This window comes from Anabrus simplex, chromosome 11, assembly GCF_040414725.1.
Source record: "Anabrus simplex isolate iqAnaSimp1 chromosome 11, ASM4041472v1, whole genome shotgun sequence".
Lineage (NCBI taxonomy): Eukaryota > Metazoa > Arthropoda > Insecta > Orthoptera > Tettigoniidae > Anabrus > Anabrus simplex.
Genome location: NC_090275.1, coordinates 114767025 through 114790824, shown reverse-complemented (window position 1 = coordinate 114790824; position 23800 = coordinate 114767025). Strand labels below are relative to the sequence as shown.

The following is a 23800-nucleotide window of genomic DNA, read 5'->3' as shown; positions in this document are numbered from 1 at the left end:
CTGTAGGAAGGGAGAGGTTGAAACCTACTGCCGGCACATAACCTACGCCTACTGAAAGCTTAACGTCGCCATCCGACGGACAAGTCACCAACAGCGTAACCTGCCCGCGCTCCATATGAACACTGCGGATACGATTGGAATCAAATGCAGCTTCTTGGCACGCGATCTAGCGCCTGCTCTCGTACTCAGACGGCACGTCGTACAGTGGTGAAAATATGTAAGGGGGAACTGCATAAAAGTAAACGAAGTGATGCAACTTGTATGAAGTGGGAGAAGACAGGAAAATATATTAATGAGCACCCTACCCAAGGAGGACACGAACGATAACACATCGGAGTCCTTCAAAGACAAAATGTTCACATAGGAGATAAGATAAAGAAGACATTAAAAGATAACAGTAAGGTAGAAACAAGAAATAATTCGAAATACGTGATAACAGGAGCATATGAAGTGCAGGTCAAGAACAAGGTACAATTTCCTCCAAGAATCGTTCAGTCTTCATATTAGTTTCAAAAGTAACTGTCTCTTCTTCCACTCCACAGTCGCAATGGCTGCTCATAATAATTAGACTTGGTCTGCAACACAATTGCAATAGACGTCGCCGGCAGAAAAGAAGAACACATTATAAATTCTTATCAGATATGATCCGCAAATAAGATATATATAAATCGTTATGAATAGGTTATTTGAAGTTTGGATTGTCATCAAGCCAGGCTACAAATTTGAGAACCATTGGAAAGTAACCATGTTTGGTGACCCCTTAAAACAGACACCGAGGACTATGTTGCCCGTTTGAGTGATAACGTCCTTACTCGAACACACTATTAATACACATAAATCGTCACATTCATTCATGAATTCAATAAAAATTGATACTTTCAATGATAGTTATATAACTTCTATTGACGTTTTCTAGACATTGTGTCTAGAGAACAACCTGTGACAGCTACAGATATTCTTCTGTAGTAATTTTCATATGCTTGAACGGTGCATGCATTCCAGTGGGCTTGACAGGCTGATTTATAATAGGAACTTCTGGCTCAGTGACGAAAGCAACGGGAAACTACCTTCCTCCTAAATTCCCTAATACGCATTTTGAGTGATACCTAGGCCATCTACGACTGGTAACGGTGAAGCTGGTGAGGATCCATCCAACATTCGGGCTGTGTACTGAGCAAAGAAAGAAACATACATACATACATACATACATACATACATACATACATACATACATACATACATACATACATACATACATACATACATACATACATACATATTTTTGTATTATATTTAAATAATATAAAATGTGTATTATTGACATTGCAACTGTAATAGCTGCTTTAGGTTTAAATGAATTCTTGCTCTGTCCTGCAGCAAAGTGTAGAAGAGTCAGTGTGGGGGAAAACATACAGTAGTTCAAGGTAGTGGTTGCGGCTGGTCTGATAACCAAGAAGCAGATAAGACAGACAAGAGAGTTAGTTCTTGCTTCACATTTACTGTAGCTCAAGCACAGAAGTTCCATCACGCTACCTCCCCGCAGCTTAATCAGGTAAGTGATGCAGTACATTAAATATCATAATTACCACAATTAACGAAATAACCACGTATAAGTTAAGTAAGAAGTAGGACAAATAATGAAGGGAAGAGACGTATGACTTAAATGATAGAAAAATGTCTTAAATGATAGTTAAAGGTGTATGACCTCCTTAGCTCTTTCGAGTTGAGGGCGACCTGCGCGTTTGTGAGGATGGGGCCTTCTAATGTTGAAGAGTCTACTGCAGTACGGTACCTTACAGGTGTTTGTTGCTTTCTCCTTCGCTGTTTTATAGCGTCGTACCGCCAGGTCTTAAAGCGACAGAGGAACGGAACGGGACAGGGCTAGGAGTGGGAACGTAGCGGCCGGGGGCTTAAATAATAATAATAATAATAATAATAATAATAATAATAATAATAATAATAATAATAATAATAATAATAATAATAATAATAATAAGTATAATTGGACAGTTCTGCGGCCACCAACCCCACCGGCTCCCAGAGGCCACCTCCACCACCACCACAGCCAGAGGCCTCACAGATGCCTCCTCCACCACCACCACAGCCAGAGGCCCCCCAGATGCCTCCTCCACCACCACCACAGCCAGAGGCCTCCCAGAGGCCTCCTCCACCACCACCACAGCCAGAGGCCTCCCAGAGGTCTCCTCCAACACCCGCGGGAAATTTGAATTTATAAACAAAGCCACGTGCTTTTTGACAGCTGTCATCGACCACAACGCATCGCTAACCTCAGTACTGCCCTCTTGACGGGCTTAAACCTCAGTAGTACCAACTTAACCTAACTAGCGCGAGATTTGAATTGGTAAACAAATCCACGTGTTTTTTGAGAGCCACGTGCTTTTTGACAGACAACAAAGCATCGCTAACCTCAGTCCTGCCATCTTGACGGGCCTTAACCTCAGTAGTACCAACTTAACCTAAATAGTGCGAGATAAACAAATCCACGTGTTTTTTGACAGCCACGTGCTTTTTTGATAGCTGTCAACGCCATCTTTAATCCAGAGAGCACCGTGCTGCCCTCTTTATCGTAGTAGATGTAAATTCGTCACCTGTCATCCGCAGTGCTGCCATCTTGGCGGGCCTAAACCTTAGTGCTACCAACTTAACCTCACTAGCGTGAGATAAACAAATCCACGTGCTTTTTTGACAGCTGTCATCCGCCATCTCTAATATATAGAGCACAGTGCTGCCCTCTTTAGCTACTTACCTTAGAAATGTGGTGGCGGATAATTTGAAAAATGCTTTTTGACAGCAGCCATCTTTAATCTAGAGAGCACCGTGCTGCCCTCTTTAGCTAGATACCTTTGAAATGTGGTGGCAGGCAATTCCACATGACAGCAGCCATCTTTAATCAAGAGAGCACCGTGCTGCCCTCTATGTGGTGGCGGCAATTTGAAAAATTCTACATGCTCTTGTTTGGAAACAAACTCACGCGCTTTTTCGACAGCCATCATCCGCCATCTTTAATCAACAGAGCACAGTGCTGCACTCTTTAGCTAGATACCTTTGAAATGTGGTGGCGGCAATTTGAAAAATTCTATGTGCCCTTGTTTGGAAACAAAGCCACGTGCTTTTTTGACAGCCGTCATCCGCCATCTTTAATCAATAGAGCACTGTGCTGCTATCATGCGGACAATTTCGTCAGCTGTCATCCGCCATCTTTAATCCACAGAACACCGTGCTGCCCTCTTTATGACATGTAGTAGCGGGCAATTTGAAAAGTTCTGTTAGCTGTCATCCGCCATCTTTAATCAAGAGTGCACCGTGCTGCCATCTTTAGCTAGATACCTTTGAAATGTGGTGGCGGCAAATTGAAAAATTCCACGTGCTCCTGTTTAGTAAACAAACTCACGCGCTTTTTTGTCAGCTGTCATCCGCCATCTTACATCGCAAACCTCAGTGCTACACTCTTTAGGTACATACTTTTGAAATATGGTGGCGGATAATTTAAAAAGAAAAATTCTACAGCAGCCATCTCTCGACGCTAATTGCACAAGATGGTGGCTATACATGACTCCTTAAAGGTGCTTATGCAATATGGCCGCTATAAATAGGTTCTTATGAGACGCCCTTGGGATGCTTGCGCAAGATGGCGGTTATACATGGCTCCTTATGAGATGCCCTAGGGATGCTTGCGCAAGATGGCGGTCGCTCTTATGAGGCGGCTTAAGGGTCCTTGCACACGATGGCTAGAGACGGCTTAAGGATGCTTGCGCAAGATGGTGGACACAAGATGGCGGCTATACACGTCTCCTTATGAGACGCCTTAAGGGTGCCTGCGCAAGATGGCTGCTGCTCTTATCAAGACAGCTACCTTAGAGGCTAACGCGTCGTGCTAGTTCGATTCATTAAATTTGGGGCTTAAATGCAAAATGTTAAATATCTCGAAAGCGGTGCATCGTAGAGCAAAACGGACAAAAAAAATTCTGCCCAGTACCTCGGTTCGCAGTACGAGGAACAAGAAAAACATAGTCTAATGATGAGATCAACGGTTCGGTTCCTACGTAGGCCCTTTGGCATTCGCTCTGTTTTAGCTTGTATTGAAGCAAGTCTTCGTAACATGATCAGGTCTAGCTATGGTAGAGAGTATAACGTGCCGTGCAGGTTCGATTCATTAAATTTGGGGCTTAAATGCAAAATGTTAAATATCTCGAAAACGGTGCATCGTAGAGCAAAACGTGATACCTAGGTTTGCAGTATCAGGAACAAGAAAAAACATAGTCTAATGATGAGATCGACGGTTCGATCCGTACTTAGGCCCTTTGGCATTGGCAGATACCTAATTCTACAAGATGGGGGCTATACATAGCTTCTTATGAGGCAGCTTAAGAGCGCTTGCACAAGATGGCTGCTGCTCTTATGAGACGCCCTAGGGGTGCTTGCGCAAGGTAGCAGCGACAAGACGGTGACGATACACAGCTCCTTATGATACGGTCTAGAGGTGCTCACACAAGATGGTGGTTACTCTGATGAAGAAAGCTAGCTTTGCATCATGCAGGTATCTTTACAGCACTAAACCTCATACCTTTGAAATGTGGTGGCGGGTAATTTGAAAAATTCTACGTGCTTTTTCTTAACAGCAGCTATCTTTAAACAATAGCGGCTATACATAAGCTGTTAAGGCCTCCTCATATGTCAAGGCATACCTCTATCGAACAAGTTTAAACCTGCATCGGGATAGCTAGAGTAAGCACGTGCTGCAGTGATGACGTCATTATGCATGTTTAGAACTGCAAATCACTAAAGAAACATAACAAGACTAGAATCGAACACTGCACTCTATGCCGTTAACTTTATCATGTGATCGGAACATTGATTGAAGTGTTTAGAACACTAAATAAGTGATCAAGACTATAATAGAACACTACTCGATACAACATGTGTTTAGAACATGTCAGGGGATATCTTTGTTCTAAGAAGATTAGATTACCGCACATTCCTTGTAGGGCTAATAGGCTAAAGGGGTAATGGGCTAAAGGGCTAATGGGCTAAAGGGCTAATGGGCTAAAGGGCTAGGGTGCCTCTCCTCTCTTTATCCGGGCTTGAGACCGGCTCTACAACTAGAGGCGGAGTTAACACCCTAAGGAAGGGAGAATGTTGGGAAATAATCTATACGAGTATACCTACTCGATCGACTATATACTACAGATGGATGACTTAGGTGAGGGTAAGCGCTTACTTAATAATACCTACACGACGTAATTCATACTCTATTTCAAAAATATCTTCTGTGTACTGTGTGTAACCAGCATCATGATAGGCTCTTAGCAGTTGTAAACGTTTTACGAGTACGTTGGGGTCTTTACAGTAGCTTATATCTACATAGGGTAACAGAGGCTTGTTGTGAACTTTGAGTCTATATGCAGACAGTTGATGTGCAGGGACTTGTTTTGATGTAATACGTGCTTCAGCAGTAGCGTTTCTAGGTACAAACTTAACTTGTTTCGATAGCGATGAAGCGTTGAAATTTCCTTCTTCTTTACCTTGCATCTCTTCTTGAGATGTTTGCACTTCGACACAACGTGTAGTAGGCTTAGGAAATGAAGTAAAATCATCAAGCTGTAATGGCAATGAAACATTAAGATTTTCTTCTTCTACTTTCCCTTTACTACTGTTTTGATCAACATCATTATCCTTATTATCATAATCATGATCTTGCCTCTCTTTATCTTGAAGTTTGTGCTTAGTAACAGAACTTGCAGCAGGCCTAGACAACAAGGGAGAATTAAAAATCTCTCGCAGAGGTGTACTTTTTAAACATAAATCAGTGTTCGCTGGAATATGGTTGAGCTCTTTGTATTTTGTTCCCGATGAAGCTACATTACACGCGGCTTCATGACGTTGAGCGTTGTATGCGTTCTTGAACTCTCTTCTACAATGTTTGCATTGAAAAATTGTCCTACAGGATATCTAATGACGTCTCCTGTGATAGCTTTGGGAAAATGCTTTTCAACACTCTTCGCAAATATACCTAGACATAGATTTTTCCATGACGGACTTTTATCTTCTGCTAACAGATTCTTCTTTAAATCTACTCGACATTTGTTACTCTCTACTTCGATGATGCGAACAGCTTAGCGATTAACAGTAAACTAACACAAAAGCGTATAACCATGGTAGCAACAGTAAGGTTTAAGCCCATCAAGATGGCAAGAGTGAGGTTAGCGACGTTCTGCTGTTGGATTTTAAATTCCGCACTATAGCATGCATAAGGTGGCAGCCTTGAAGTTTACCGCAATAAAGATTGCAGCAGTGAGGTTAGCGACGCTCTATTGTCCTTCAAAGTGAGGTTAGGATTTTCAAGAAGACAGCTGTCAAAAAAGCACGTGGCTATGTTGACCAAACAAGAGCACGTGGTCGTGACGTCACGGTCACGTAATCAATCCTTAGCCCTACGTCGTTAAGAGCAGCATTAGGATTAGCTATGTTTAAGAATGTTAGGAACAGGGCAGCAGTATGAATAGCCATGTTTTAAAGCCTGTAGACATCACCTATCGATTTTAAATGCATCAAATATCGCACTAATCTTCTTCCGCTAGATCGTGCTGCTATCTTAGTATAACCTATACGTATGAACTTAAAGTATAAAGAATAGCCACGTTTCAAAGCGTGTACACATTACCTATCGATTTTGCATGCATCGACTCTCGTACTAAACTTCTTCCGCTAGATTGTGCTGCTATCTTAGCATAACCTATACGCATGACCTTAAAGTACAAAGAATAGCTATGTTTCAAAGCGTGTACACATCACCTATCGATTTTGCATGCATCGACTATCATACTAAACTTCTTCCGCTAGATTGTGCTGCTATCTTAGCATAATTTATACACATCAACTTAAGGTACAGAGAATAGCCATGTTTCAAAGCGTGTACACATTATCTATCGATTTTGCATGCGTCAAATATCACACTAAACTTCTTCCGCTATCTTAGCATAACCTATACGCATGAAATTAAAGTACAAAGAATAGCCATGTTTCAAAGCGTGCACACATTACCTATTGATTTTACATGAATCGACTATCATACTAAACTTCTTCCGTTAGATTGTGCTGCTATCTTAGCATAACCTATACGCATGAACTTAAAGTAAGAAGAATAGTCATGTTTCACAGCGTGTACACATCACCTATCGATTTTGCATACATCAACTATCACACTAAACTTCTTCTACTAGATTGTGCTGCTATCTTAGCATAACCTATACGCACGAACTTAAAGTACAAAGAATAGCCATGTTTCACAGCGTGTACACATCATCTATCGATTTTGCATGCATCAGCTATCGTACTAAAATTCTTTCTCTAGATTGTGCTGCTACCTTAGCATAACCTATACGCACGAACTTAAAGTAAAAAAATATTCATGTTTCAAAGCGTGTACATGTTACTTATCGATTTTGCAAGCATCGACTCTCGTACTAAACCTCTTTCTTCTAGATTGTGCTGCTATCTTAGCATAACCTATCTGCATGAACTTAAAATGCAAAGAATAACTATGTTTCAAAGCGTGTACACATCACCCTGAACTTCTTCCGCTAGATTGTACTGCTATCTTAGCATAGCCTATACGCACGAACTTAAAGCACAAAAAATAACGATGTTTAACACCGTGTACACATCACCTATCGATTTTGCATACATCAACTATCACACTAAACTTCTTCTACTAGATTGTGCTGCTATCTTAACATAACCCATGTGCACGAACTTAAAGAATAAAAAATAGTTATGAATAAAAATTTTGTGAACATAGCAGAGTGTTTACTACGTAGGTGTAGACATTGAACATTGCATGCTGAAGCAGCATACTACTTGACCGTGACGTCACGACCACGTGCTCTTGTTAGTAAACCAAGCCATGTGCTTTTTTGACAGCTGTCTTCTTGAAAATCCTAACCTCACTTTGAAGGACAATAGAGCGTCGCTAACCTCACTGCTGCAATCTTTATTGCGGTAAACTTCAAGGCTGCCACCTTATGCATGTTATAGCGCGGAATTTAAAATCCAACAGCAGAACGTCGCTAACCTCACTCTTGCCATCTTGATGGGCTTAAACCTTACTGTTGCTACCTTGGTTATACGCTTTTGTGTTAGTTTACTGTTAATCGCTAAGCTGTTCGCATCATCGAAGTAGAGAGTAACAAATGTCGAGTAGATTTAAAGAAGAATCTGTTAGCAGAAGATAAAAGTCCGTCATGGAAAAACCTATGTCTAGGTATATTTGCGAAGTGTGCGGAAAAGCATTTTCCCGAAGCTATCACAGGAGACGTCATGAGAATTCTGTAGGACAATTTTTCAATGCACCATTGTAGAAGAGAGTTCAAGAACGCATACAACGCTCAACGTCATGAAGCCGCGTGTAATGTAGCTTCATCGGGAACAAAATACAAAGAGCTCAACCATATTCCAGCGAACACTGATTTATGTTTAAAAAGTACACCTCTGCGAGAGATTTTTAATTCTTCCTTGTTGTCTAGGCCTGCTGCAAGTTCTGTTACTAAGCACAAACTTCAAGTTAAAGAGAGGCAAGATCCTGATTATGATAATAAGGATAATGATGTTGATCAAAACAGTAGTAAAGGGAAAGTAGAAGAAGAAAATCTTAATGTTTCATTGCCATTACAGCTTGATGATTTTACTTCATTTCCTAAGCCTACTACACGTTGTGTCGAAGTGCAAACATCTCAAGAAGAGATGCAAGGTAAAGAAGAAGGAAATTTCAACGTTTCATCGCTATCGAAACAAGTTAAGTTTGTACCTAGAAACGCTACTGCTGAAGCACGTATTACATCAAAACAAGTCCCTGCACATCAACTGTCTGCATATAGACTCAAAGTTCACAACAAGCCTCTGTTACCCTATGTAGATATAAGCTACTGTAAAGACCCCAACGTACTCGTAAAACGTTTACAACTGCTAAGAGCCTATCATGATGCTGGTTACACACAGTACACAGAAGATATTTTTGAAATAGAGTATGAATTACGTCGTGTAGGTATTATTAAGTAAGCGCTTACCCTCACCTAAGTCATCCATCTGTAGTATATAGTCGATCGAGTAGGTATACTCGTATAGATTATTTCCCAACATTCTCCCTTCCTTAGGGTGTTAACTCCGCCTCTAGTTGTAGAGCCGGTCTCAAGCCCGGATAAAGAGAGGAGAGGCACCCTAGCCCTTTAGCCCATTAGCCCTTTAGCCCATTACCCCTTTAGCCTATTAGCCCTACAAGGAATGTGCGGTAATCTAATCTTCTTAGAACAAAGGTATCCCCTGACATGTTCTAAACACATGTTGTATCGAGTACAGTGTTCTATTTTAGTCTTGATCACGTATTTAGTGTTCTAAACACCTCAATCAATGTTCCGATCACATGATAAGGTTAACGGCATAGAGTGCAGAGTTCGATTCTAGTCTTGTTATGTTTCTTTAGTGATTTGCAAGTCTAAACATGCATAATGACGTCATCACTGCAGCACGTGCTTACTCTAGCTATCCCGATGCAGGTTTAAACTTGTTCGATAGAGCTATGCCTTGACATAAGAGGAAGCCTTAACAGCTTATGTATAGCCGCTACTGTTTAAAGATAGCTGCTGTTAAGAAAAAGCACGTAGAATTTTTCAAATTACCCGCCACCACATTTCAAAGGTATGAGGTTTAGTGCTGTAAAGATTCCTGCATGATGCAAACCTAGCTTTCTTCATCAGAGCAGCCACCATCTTGTGTGAGCACCTCTAGACCGTATCATAAGGAGCTGTGTATAGTCACCGTCTTGTCGCTGCTACCTTGCGCAAGCACCCCTAGGGCGTCTCATAAGAGCAGCAGCCATCTTGTGCAAGCGCTCTTAAGCTGCCTCATAAGAAGCTATGTATAGCCCCCATCTTGTAGAATTAGATAGCTGGCAATGCCAAAGGGCCTAAGTACGGATCGAACCGTCGATCTCATCATTATACTATGTTTTTTCTTGTTCCTGATACTGCAAACCTAGGTATCACGTTTTGCTCTACGATGCACCGTTTTCGAGATATTTAACATTTTGCATTTAAGCCCCAAATTTAATGAATCGAACCTGCACGGCACGTTATACTCTCTACCATAGCTAGACCTGATCATGTTACGAAGACTTGCTTCAATACAAGCTAAAACAGAGCGAATGCCAAAGGGCCTAAGTAGGAACCGAACCGTTGATCTCATCATTAGACTATGTTTTTCTTGTTCCTCGTTCTGCGAACCGAGGTACTGGGCAGAAACTTTTTTGTCCGTTATGCTCTACGATGCACCGCTTTCGAGATATTTAACATTTTGCGTTTAAGCCCCAAATTTAATGAATCGAACTAGCACGACGCGTTAGCCTCTAAGCTAGCTTTCTTGATAAGAGCAGCAGCCATCTTGCGCAGGCACCCTTAAGGCGTCTCATAAGGAGACGTGTATAGCCGCCATCTTGTGTCCGCCATCTTGCGCAAGCATCCTTAGGCCGTCTCTAGCCATCGTGTGCAAGGACCCTTAAGGCGCCTCATAAGAGCAACCGCCATCTTGCGCAAGCATCCCTAGGGCATCTCATAAGGAGCCATGAATAACCGCCATCTTGCGCAAGCATCCCAAGGGCGTCTCATGAGAACCTATGTATAGCGGCCATCTTGCATAAGCACCTTTAAGGAGTCATGTATAGCCACCATCTTGTGCAATTAGCGACGAGAGATGGCTGCTGTAGAATTTTTCTTTTTAAATTATCCGCCACCATATTTCAAAAGTATGTACCTAAAGAGTGTAGCACTGAGGTTTGCGATGTAAGATGGCGGATGACAGCTGACAAAAAAGCGCGTGAGTTTGTTTACTAAACAGGAGCACGTGGAATTTTTCAATTTGCCACCACCACATTTCAAAGGTATCTAGCTAAAGATGGCAGCATGGTGCACTCTTGATTAAAGATGGCGGATGACAGCTAACAGAACTTTTCAAATTGCCCGCTACTACATGTCATAAAGAGGGCAGCACGGTGTTCTGTGGATTAAAGATGGCGGATAACAGCTGACGAAATTGTCCGCATGATAGCAGCACAGTGCTCTATTGATTAAAGATGGCGGATGACAGCTGTCAAAAAAGCACGTGGCTTTGTTTCCAAACAAGAGCACATATAATTTTTCAAATTGCCGCCACCACATTTCAAAGGTATCTAGCTAAAGAGTGCAGCACTGTGCTCTGTTGATTAAAGATGGCGGACGACGGCTGTCAAAAAAGAGCGTGAGTTTGTTTCCAAACAAGAGCATGTAGAATTTTTCAAATTGCCGCCACCACATAGAGGGCAGCACGGTGCTCTCTTGATTAAAGATGGCTGCTGTCATGTGGGATTGCCTGCCACCACATTTCAAAGGTATCTAGCTAAAGAGGGCAGCACGGTGCTCTCTAGATTAAAGATGGCTGCTGTCAAAAAGCATTTTTCAAATTATCCGCCACCACATTTCAAAGGTAAGTAGGTAAAGAGGGCAGCACTGTGCTTTATAGATTAGAGATGGCGGATGACAGCTGTCAAAAAAGCACGTGGATTTGTTTATCTCACGCTAGTGAGGTTAAGTTGGTAGCACTAAGGTTTAGGCCCGCCAAGATGGCAGCACTGCGGATGACAGGTGACGAATTTACATCTACTACGATAAAGAGGGCAGCACGGTGCTCTCTGGATTAAAGATGGCGTTGACAGCTGTCAAAAAAGCACGTGGCTGTCAAAAACACGTGGATTTGTTTATCTCGCGCTAGTTAGGTTAAGTTGGTACTACTGAGGTTTAGGCCCGTCAAGATGGCAGTACTGAGGTTAGCGATGCGTTGTTGTCGATGTCAGCTGTCAAAAGGCACGTGGCTTTGTTTACAAATTCAAATTTCCCGCGGGTGGTGGAGGAGACCTCTGGGAGGCCTCTGGCTGTGGTGGTGGTGGAGGAGGCCTCTGGGAGGCCTCTGGCTGTGGTGGTGGTGGAGGAGGCATCTGGGAGGCCTCTGGCTGTGGTGGTGGTGGTGGTGGTGGTGGAGATGGCCTCTGGGAGCCGGTGGGGGTGGTGGCCGCAGAACTGTCCAATTATCCTACTATAATAATAATAAATTTTGGGGCTCAGCTACCGTGATCAGCATTGTAATCTGAGGCCATATGACTCCCTGTTCCCTTGTAGTACTCTACGAGCTGCGGCTAAAGAGCAAATGGCCTGACATGCAGCTGCTCTCACTCTCCTTACCTCCTACACACTTTGTTTCTTCTCATCCTGCCCTTTTCCTACACTTACTGAGGCCACCAACTGATGTACATTTGATGGTGTTTTACGAACGGATGCCCTTCCTGAGCCGTATTCACTATTCCGTAATTCCGTTTCCTGTGTTTGTAACACACTCCAGCCTGTGAACAGTACGGCTACTATTGTAGGTTCCCTTTGAAAAATGAGCAACTGATGAAGTTCTGAAACGTAATAAAGGGTATCGTGGCCGTCTTAGTGGCTCAGATGATAGAGCCCAAGATAGCAGGCACGCTCGTGGATCAGCTAGGTGGTATCTGGGCGTGCTCAAATGCGTCATCTTCATGTCCATATATATTAATTTGCCCGTAAAGGAACTAATGCTGGACAAAATTACAGCACCTCAGCGTCTCCGAATATCGTAAAGGTAGTTGATAGGAGGGAAAAGTAATAGCATTATTGACTCCTCCAGAGCGTAGGGTCCCGGGTTCGTGACAGTGAGCAGAAGCACAATGCCATTGCTAGTTACCTCTTCACCTGTGGCAGCGATACGCAGTAATATGAGCACTTCCTACCACCGAGCGAGTTTGCTACGCGTTTCAAGGCGTGTAGCTCTTAGCTTGCACACTCACTACAGCTGGGTTTATGTGGTTCCATCTCGAAGGAATGCTGTGCAGTCCTAGGTTCTGCCCGATTCCCTCGTAGCCATAAGACGTGTCTGGATCGCCGCTACGTATGGCACCATCACCAGAAACTTCATCTACTAATATGAGATTGAACACAAGTAGGATTGTCGTGGTTGTGAATCTTCTTCTTCCTTCGTTATGCCCAATTTATGGAGCACGTTTAAACTTGGTCTGACGGCTTCACCTTCTCCTCCCAAAATCTCTTCATGAATTCCCTGTCCTATTTTTTCGTTCTTCTGTCCATTGAGTACCCGTTTTAGCTTTTTACTTCAAACTGTGATTTGCAATCAGAATTCCAAAGGGTTTACAGTTTTTTATGGTTTCGCCTGTAGTGTTTATTTCTTGTAAATGCTGATTAATTTCCTTACACCAGCTGATCTTGACCTTCTTTTAATAGATTGTCCATTCTAGTGATGCGTCTCCTACGTCCGGCATCAGTAAACTGCTGAGTATAGGTCTTTTTCGTTTCTTGATTTCCAATTTCATGGGTCTTAGAGTGGTCTTCTACAGATGTAGTGTCTGAGGCATCGAATGCTTCCGACAAAACAACTGCCTTGTAATGACGAAGTTTCGCGTTAGGCCTACATGGTACCACTCTTTTACATGACCCCATCTTACTCTGTACGCTTTCTGGAGTTTGGTGACTCTCTCTAAATTGGCCTTACTGCCCAGTTCAGAAGGTAGTATGACTTCTGTGAGGTATTTGAAGGAACGCACATATGTAATGGCGATCTCCTGATATTCTGATGTAAATTTTCCAAACAAATAGTGATGGTATCTCATGCAACTGCTCTACGACATGCCTGGTTTCTTCACTAGTCTTAGCAATGATGGGTGGATCATCAACAAAAGCCAGAATCTTCACCTTGTTTCTCTGTCCTTATGCTCTACCTTCGATGAATTTTTCCGATTCTCTGATTATACTTTACATAAAACTAAGTTAAACAGAATCAAGGAGATGTCATTTCCTTGACGAACTCAAGTGCAAACTTCAAAAGGCTCAGATAACTCACCAAGAAAATGTACTTTGGGTGTTTTGTCTGTGAGAGTCCCTTGTCTTCCTATCCCCGCTGAACTCTGCTAAGGTGTCAAAAACGGTTTGTCTGTCAAAAGAGTCTTATGCTTTCTTGAAGTCCACAAAGGAGACAAATGTGTTGGTACTTCCGCGTACCTTTCATATCGCTTTAAGGCTCCTAATCCGCTCAGCACACGATCTACCTTTTCTGAATCCTGCTTGGTACTACACCCTTCCGGGTCTCGAATGGATGACCCACGCATAAGAATGCCTCCACGTAAAGGGTAAACACCAACGGATGAGACTAGAGTGAAGAGCGGCTCGAATTGCCTAACGAGTTTCGAACCGCTCCCCTTCCTACTTTCTGTGCTGGCCTCGGCAGCTCGAGCACTTGCGGGGTGGCACGTTCACAAGAATAAAAACACTTACTTAAGATGGAGCCTTATCTAAATATGAAAGTAGGATCTCTAGGTTCAACTGTCTACTGGATACAAGAATCATATAATGGGGGTTACGAATACTAATTTATTCAAAATATGACATAATAAAAAATAAAATCCTATACAATGAATTCTCGGCGTACGGGAGGAAAAGAAAATAATTAACACTTTAAATTTGACTCGCCTGAGGGCGTCGTCTGCACAAAGGTATCACTGAGGGTTTGCGACCAATATCGTCTATCTTTCCCTCACTTGTTCATACCGTTGTCGTTAAATATATTATTCTGTCAATCACACCTAGTTGTCTGAGCTGTTGTCCCTCTACATAGTACAAACTATTCTTAGCACGTAATTAATCGGTCCCTACACTGCATGATTGCCATATTAAAGGATATTTACATTATACACAGACAAAAACACACATACTACTGAGCTAAACCCCGGACTTCCCTTATCTGCCACCAAGACAAAACAACGTCGAACATCGGTTCTGTTTGAACTCAAAATAATGCACACTAACTAAACACACTCATATGTACACATCATGCATAAATGGGGCCATTCCTGTAAGAAAAAAATGGTTATCACTATCTTCTGCACTCGGCGCAAGCTTAATGGAAGCTTGCCCAAGGTGGCCCATTCTGACCTGGGCTCGAACTGGACGACTCCCGACTGAGAGGTACATTCCTGAAATCCCTAAACTAGATACGGTCTCATACTACCGGATATTGGGGGAGATCCATAATCATTTATTAATTACCTTCTAAATCACCGTGATATTATCATTGCATAAGTGTTCTTAGCTGAACCAAGCAAGCACGGTGTGGAGGCCGAGAGCCCGAGTCTTACTACAATAGCACAGCAGGGCCGCTCTGTCGCGAAGGGAGAGGAGCAAACATGCACAAAAAAGGGAAGGTCATTCGACTTCGTACTACCATCACTCATTCATTGGCCACGCCGGATTCTTCTCTCAATTACAACGGCCAGCCCTCCTTTATCGGAGACACATATCTATGGCCCACTTCATTTGTTTACTCATCTTACCGCAGAATTCCAAAGAAATACTCATTTACTCTCTACCTTCTCATTCTTATCGTTGAGCGCCGAATGTGTGCAACATCACTTCCGAATTATCTCATCGTAACATTATCGGGGAGTTCGGTCCTCTTCTTACGTCTCATATCACGTATCTGCTTTCCTTGGGCATAGGACTCTCATGATTCCTCAGTTCCTCGCTTCTCATCCTCTTCGCTCATCGCCCAAAGTTATGCATATTTATATTTTGACCATACATTAAAGACTCTGGCTTCCCAGGGTCTCATACCGGTTTCAGACAAAAACTCCCGACAATTCTGGTTAAATAATAAAAAATCACGGGAAACTCGCAAACTGCCCCTCACAATTATACCTAAATAACACATTTATGTACCTCTCTCGGTCAGGATCTCTTCTGTCTTGCTGCACATGCAATGATTATATGTATAAGATACGCGTGCATCGTCTGACTGACCCATGAGTTTCCCCAGCATATACGATAGCCATCTTGGACATTAACTAACAGCCTTTGGACATGTTTTCCCTGCTCATCCACACTATTGTTCCAACCACCCCTAGGGGAACTCAAATATTCTCCTATCCTTGTTTCCCATACTTGCTAGGTATACTACATATTATTAAGAATAACCCCTCACGATAAACTAATCACTAAGGAAAAAATGGGTCGTCCGGGGAGTTAGCTCCCTAGAATTTTACGTTAACATGATAAAGAACAATAAAATTTACATATTAGGACATGCATTATTTTACAGCATTTTGGTATTACAAACGAAAAGCTCATCCTCCGACCCGGTTATACTATAACGTGCTAATGAAATTATATTGTGATATCAACTCATCTGTTTGGTGGCCGTGATTTTTCCTTCCACGGGAGACCCATGGCGGAGCTTACCGCTGCATGGCCTCGGCGCTGGAGTCGAGCGTGCTGTCCTTCGATCCTCGTCCACACAAGTCCGTCATCCTGGTTAGCTCGTTCACTGCTGACATCTTAGAGTAATCCAAAGGGGTAACACTCCACAGCTCGTTACAAGGACCTCTGTTTACCACGACGCACACACTGAATTTACACCGTGAGCGGACAGGTCATTCTAATCACAACGGGTGTGTTCACAGCATGAATTGGGTGGCTCACGATACTTGAGAACCCTGACTCAGAGTAGCGATTTGGATGATACCAATTTATCGATATCACGTACTCATTTAGGCCGGCATTGTCCAAAGCCGGATCCCGCTACTCGTTTATAAATTATGCTCGCAGCTCAGTTAATTGACATGCGGCACAGAGACATTCGCCTAGGCTGGTTTGGCTTCCCGTCTATACTTCACAAAGGCTTTACTAATTCACGGCCGCGACGGACACAATAACAGTGTCTTAGTAAGCGGTCAATAGGTTTCGGACTGTAAAAACTGGAACACAATGTAACACACTGTCCTCTCGCGACGACTCGCTAGGAACTGGTTCCAGCGAGGGCCAGCCCAGCCTTTATGATCTTCACACCGGAAGACTATGGGGGTTAAACGTTTCACGGTACATTAAGGACAACAGCTCCTTTCATCCCAGGAATTCCAGACATTTAAATGATGCGTATTGGAACCCTCTCTTTCCTCTACCATTGAACCAGGTTCGCTCGACCAGCGATCGGCAGTTCTTTCGTAATTTCATTCCCGCCTTTTAATTAATCTATTATCTTCCCGTGATGGGTGGAATCATCTTTGAGCGCGATTCTTAGCTTGGGGGACCCTTTACATTAACATGTGTTTGCAATCTGTTACCGCTGGACATCTGGAGACCTCTTTTCGTCCCTTGAATAAAGTATTCCATATTTTCAGTCTGGAATACGCAGAAAATTCAGCTCTATTCATAGGTGTGCCTCCCATAATTTTCCCATGTCTGGATCAAAATATCCTATAATTTTTACGCGCCAAAATTCGACGTTGGTATCCGTGGAACGTGCATAAAAACCGGAAGTTCCTTCTGTTAGTTTGGAACCCTGGGAAACTAGGCCACACCTCGGGGCGTGTTTGACTACCGCGTCATATCTCCAACTCTGTCTGCGAGTTGAGAGGGCTTTTTCACGAGGGCTTGGCTCTGGCCCAAACTTTGCTTTGTTTTCCAGCCGATTTTTCGCGAGTTCCGTTCTGGCCAGACGCTGCTCGATCCCCATCGCCCATCATCCTACCAAAAACGCGACTTTTAGAAATGATTTTAATAGGGTAGAAAGGCACCTATGATTTCAATGAGCTGCACAGGACACTGTACGGTTTCGGTGCCCACCAGTCAAATTACCTGTTTGTTATTCAACTCGGTTTGAGAGAGCTTTAGATAGAATCTTGTAGATAACTACCAAAAGCGATACGCCTCTGTAGTTGTTAGGGCTGCTCTGCCGGCATGTTTATATAACGGATGGATTAGTGCAATCTTCCAATCCGTCGGTATCATTTCAGTTTGCCATGTTTCTCTTAGGAGAGACGATATTCATCTTATGAGCTCATCTCCTCTTGTTTTCAATATCTCCACAGTTATGCCATCCTGTCCAGGAGCTTTGATATTATTAAGCGATTGGATTATTTCTGTTATTTCTTGAGTTGTTGGGGGATGCGGGTCTGAGTTTGGAACAGGTTTTTAAAAGTGCAGTCCTTTCCAGTGGTGGATTCGCTCTACTGTTTTTCTCTATGTGTTCCATTACTTTTACGAAAACATAACACTGGTTGTTTCTAATATACTATAGTATTAATTAACAATCCTCGCTCGGGGACTGCGGGTTTGTGTTAACACTCCGAAGTACAAACCAGCAGAGAAACACGTAACAGTGAATAACTCCCTCCACATAGGGTGTGCGTCAGGAAGGACATCCATCCGTAAAACTGGGCTTTATCAATACACAATGACGGACACAGGTGATGATGAAAAGGCCAGGAAGTATTTTATTATTATCGAATTAATACGAAAAATTTCCAACAGCGTACTGCATTGAGGACCGGCGCTGCTCCGTGCGGGTTTACTTTATACCTGTCATCTGAGCTTGACTGGACTTTTATTAACTATTTTGTAGATTTATAATTTGTGTTGTGTGTTCAATTTTAAGTTTTTGATTATTTAGATTATTTAGATTATTTTAGATTATTTTGCCCAGACTGTCTGGGAAGTAGACGATCCTTTCTGTCAGGTAAAAAAAATAAGTGATAATTGATAGATATGATGTACACGATTCAATGGTTTATTTGACAGTCAACAAGTAGCCTAGCGAACCCGACAAGTGTGGTTTCAACACTATTCTCAATCATTATGTATACTTCAGTTTTCTAACCTTCCACCTCCCACGTCGATGGCGGATGAACTTGGAGTTGAATGGCATCCAGGGCATCACAGCTCATTTCAGTGACACCAAAAAGTATGGATTCGACACTAATGTGGGATGTTTCCCGTTATTTTCTCATGTGACACCCCCACCCTAACTTCCAACCACAGTATAATTCTCTAGACAGTAAGTGTTACACACATAGTAATCTCCACCAGTTTCTTTTTCACACCTTTTCACTCCCAGTGCCGATGGAGACTAAAACGGAATCCGGAGTGTCACTATTCATTTCAGCGACCCCGAAAATCACGGGTTCAACACGGACAGGCCTTGTTTTCGATTATCTCTCTCTAGATAGTATTAAGTCATATGTGAACTACGTTTGCAAGTTTGCGTATAGATGCCATTCATTTTTAATCGTATACCTTCGCCGATATCTGTTGGCAAAGCTATTTCTCGTTACATGACTACAATCCGCCAAGTACAGTCATTTAGTGATTTGATTTTCGGGTTATGGTATTCAAAGTGGAGATGTGTTGATTTTATCTTCTTGATGCAATATGAAATTCAATTTTACTAAGTCACTTAATTCTCTAAAAATCCAAGGGTTTGGTAAAGAAGGGAATCATCACCAATTCTGGCACTACAATACTTTTTAGAGTTGTCTGTTGTTTGAGTCATCAGTCCATAGACTGGTTTGATGCAGCTTTCATGCCACCCTATAATGTGCTAACGTTTTCATTTTGACGTAACTACTGCATTCTACACCTGCTCTAATCTGCTTGTCATATTCATACCTTGAACTACCCCAACCGTTCCTATCATCTGCTCTTCCTTCAAAAACAAGCTGAACAAGTCCTGGGTATCTTAAGATATGTCCCATCATTCTATCTTTTCTTCTCGTCAAATTTACCCAAATCGATCTCCTCTCGCCAATTCGGTTCAGTATCTCTTCATCTGTGATTCGATTTATCCATCTCACCTTCAGCATTCTTCTGTAACACCACATTTCAAAAGTTTCTATTCTCTTTCTTTCTGAGCTAGTTATCGTCCATGTTTCACTTCCATACAATGCCACGCTCCACACTTCATCTTTCTAATTTCTATATCAATGTTTGAAGTGAGCAAATTTCTTTTCTTAAGAAAGCTCTTTCTTGCTTGTGCTAATCTGCATTTTATGTCCTCCTTACTTCTGCCATCGTTAGTTATTTTACTACCCAAGTAAAAATATTCATCTACTTCCTTTAAGACTTCATTTCCTAATTTAATATTTCCTGCATCACCTGCCTTCGTTCGACTGCACTCCATTACTTTTGTTTTGGACTTATTTGTTTTCATTTTGGACTCCTTACTCAAGACTTCGCACATACCATTCAGCAGCTTCTCGGGATCTTCTGCAGTCTCCTTTCTGGAGTATTGGATGAATTTTACCATGTCCGAAAAACAAACGCATGTGCGAAAATTATTAATTTTCTCAGTTTGTACGAAATAAGCACTTTATCATATACTGTTGTGAAAGAAAAGCTGTCTAAATATTGCATCATTACAGAACAGAATGCCCACCAAAGGCTTACGTTTTCCGCAGTAAAAAGTAAGTGATATTTTTGATAGCCCACTGGAAAGCAGAATATTTGCAGAAAGTATAGGGTTTCATGTCCAGAGACACAAACCTGCTTTAAGTAGCATTACGTAATATATGTAGTACTTAGCATAGGGTAGTTACAATCCATTGGCCTATGCTAACCAAGCAGCCATGTATTGAGTGGAAAGGAATGAAGTGAAAACGGAGTATTGTGAGGTCAGAAGGTCTTACGAGTAAGTCGATACAGGCAATCTAAATAGTCACATTGCAATGTTTGTAAATAGCAAGTGAAGGGGTTAGTTTGAAGAGTCCTATAACTTAACCAGTTTAGCACTAGTTGAGAGAAAGCAAACCAGATACTAGGTTTCAAAAGTTAAGTTCAATTTTGGAATTTACTAAAAAATTGGTTTAACAACTGAGAAGGAAATAATGCCTTAGTATTAGGCTCAATGAATGGCAACATAATCAGGGTTAAGTAAAATTAATTAAAAACCTACTTGGAATTAATTGAGATCTAATTTAAATAGTTTATGGACTGCCGACCAACGTTAAATAAAAGGGAGATAATAAAGTATATTAAGTGCACTTGGGTAGGGTCAAGTTTCATGCCGTGAGCTTCCACAAGCGTCAAAAAACAAGAAGTTTCAATAAAGAGCCAGAAATAGGCTAAAGGAACAAACATACGAAGGAGGGCAAAAAATAAACAGACATGAAGGGAAACGGTTTTAAACATCAGAAAAGAATCATAGTACACGTGAATCATAGCACAGGATACTGAATTCAAGCCAGAGATTATATTTTCACTACATCAGATCACTTAGTAATCAACAATCCATCAAATCAGTAAACATTATCATGGTTACCGGTGCAGGCAAAATTACAAAAGGCACCAATCCCAACAATCCCACAATAATCGAATTCAAGAATGAACAAAAGAGAATCAAGAATAACGTAGCTTCAGAAAATAAGATAAAATTAAGAGAAATGATAACCCAAAAATAAATAGTATCAATAAGGGATCGAATACTAGTAACAAACACTTGTGGGAACCCATTCAGGCATCACATAATCAAATTGCCAGCTTTCTTTAAGGTCATGATAGTACCACAACGTTACTCCAGAAAACTTTACCTTTAAACATGCAATAATAACAATAACCAAAACATGGCAGTAAGCGTTTTTAAATACACATAAATGAGAAACCCATTTTTATTAAAAAATATACAGAGAGACCGAAATGTTGTTTTTATTTACATTTAAAACGGTTTCCCTTAAGACCAGAAAAATCGGAGAGACGGCATTTCACTAAGTCACGGAGCGATTGGTGATGAAAACTTGGATGCCATAAATAGTAACTTACAGTTTACTCAACGCTTCCACATGGAGACACGTATTGTTACATACTCAAAAATTTTAACTTCCGGGAGGCGTACTTAATCCACCAGAGGAGAAAAATATAGAATATGAAATGTAAAATTCGAAAAGAGTTCTTGACGATGAACAACATCCTCACACACTGATTACTAGCCGTAACCATGGCCATCCTGAGAGCTAGCCCAGAGTTCTTCTCGCCGTCGTAGCAAACAAGCGCTTCCTCAACCAGACCGAGAGGTCAGCTACAGAATAATTCTCGCTAGCACTGAGATATAGACAAGGCTAAGAATTTGCGCTAGCCTGCGCAGAAGACAGATACATATTCAGCGCTGGTTCGCACTGAATAACGGAAACACAACATGCAGTTGCCACATTACAATAGCAATGAGAGTTTTAAGCTAGGTAGATACAATAAATTTGGAATATGATCTCCAGTCACTTAGAAAACAGTAGGAGAAAACGAGTTTAATATTAACACGATGTGACACAGATTTCCACGGCATTTGCCAGACCAAAAATTAAATAGGGAGGGTTAGAAACGTTACCTCGGTAACAGTACATACATAGACATAATACTTATGTACATATATACGTACGTACTTACATACATACAGTATGTACGTACATTCAGACATACCATTAATTACGTACATGTACGTAGGGTTAGTCAGCTACGATGTTCACCACCGTAAAAAATATTGAGGAGTTGTTTTAACTCTCAGTGGTGTTACCAACGGACTCATTGTCGAATCTGTAGTACTTTTCTAGAGTCTCAATATCCGCCGACGTAATACAAACATACATACGTATACATGCGTACATGACACATACATACATAGGTTTTCTACAGCAAGCATTCGGGCAGTGCGCATGATAATTTCATAGGTATGATTATTTACAAAATCTGATAAGTAGTTTAGGAGGAAACGAAATATCTTGGAATATACTCCATACAACAGTCGTGCGCCGATCTCTTAATGTGACCCCTGTGGGTGAGGGCGGTAGAATAACAGACACGGATGAGACATATCATAAATGCCCCATGCATATTTTTTATTTGAATATTGAGCAACACAGTGGGATCGTTATATTTGAAGGCTTTGTGTAGGCGGCGGTGAGCCAACGGTTTCACTCTGGACCACGCGGATATAGAGGACAGTCTGTAGCGAGCCATGAAACCGTGAGGTATTTGAAAGTTTGAACGAGTCCGCAGGGAATATCGCAGTATCGTCTGGCGTGCGGCGAGTTTGAAGTAAGCCAATCGCGAGCTGAGAAGGCGTGGTCTACGGTTATGGTGACCCCAAGACAGTTTCTCATCCATCCCAGTTCTGACCTACTATTTTAATACGGGTAAAGTCTGTTATTTAACCGATACTCCACGGTTTTTATATGAATACTGAGTTGCAGTTAAATTTAGTGACACATATCTGTTCATATTTCGGCTACGGTCGTGCGCTGTTGAACCTCAAGTCATAGTCTACTGGGGAACCCCTCTTTTGAATCCTGTGAATCTATAAAACCATGAACAGCACGGGAAGCGTGGTAATTCGTTATTCATTTCTCAGTCTCCACGCCAATCTTGATTGCCGTGTTCTTTGTCTGTTATCCATTTCCACAGTGACGCTATTATAAATATAACTATGAAATGTATGCAATGAAGAGTGAAGCTATATTGAAATGAAATGGCGTGTGGCTTTTAGTGCGGGAGTGTCCGGGGACATGTTCGGCTTGCCAGGTGCAGGTCTTTTTATTTGACTTCCGTAAGTGACCTGCGCGTCGTGATGAAGATAAAATGACGATGGAGACGACACACGCACCCAACCCTCGTGCCAGCGAAATTAACCAATGATGGTTAAAATTTCCTACCTTACCGGGAATAGAACCTTGGACCCCTATGGCCAAAGGCCAGCACTCTAACCATTTAGCCATGGAGCCGGACGCTATATTGAAAACTGTGTTTAAATGCACCATCCTGGTGTGAATTTAGTCTTATAAATACGGGAGTGAAAAGTCCGTTATTGTGGCAGTTACATTTGCCGCGTGATGAAACGCCATTACGCCAAGTGTGGTAGG

General features: G+C 41.9%; 1 protein-coding gene across 1 annotated transcript in view; it reads left to right on the top strand.

Annotated features, from left to right (window-relative positions):
* The first annotated feature begins 1444 nt into the window (after positions 1-1444).
* LOC136883172 (uncharacterized) overlaps positions 1445-23800 on the top strand; it is a 132218-nt gene continuing 109862 nt past the window's right edge. The window contains exon 1 of the mRNA XM_068229658.1: positions 1445-1552. The gene's annotated coding sequence lies outside the window, so the exon portion shown is untranslated. The remainder of the gene's footprint in view (positions 1553-23800) is intronic.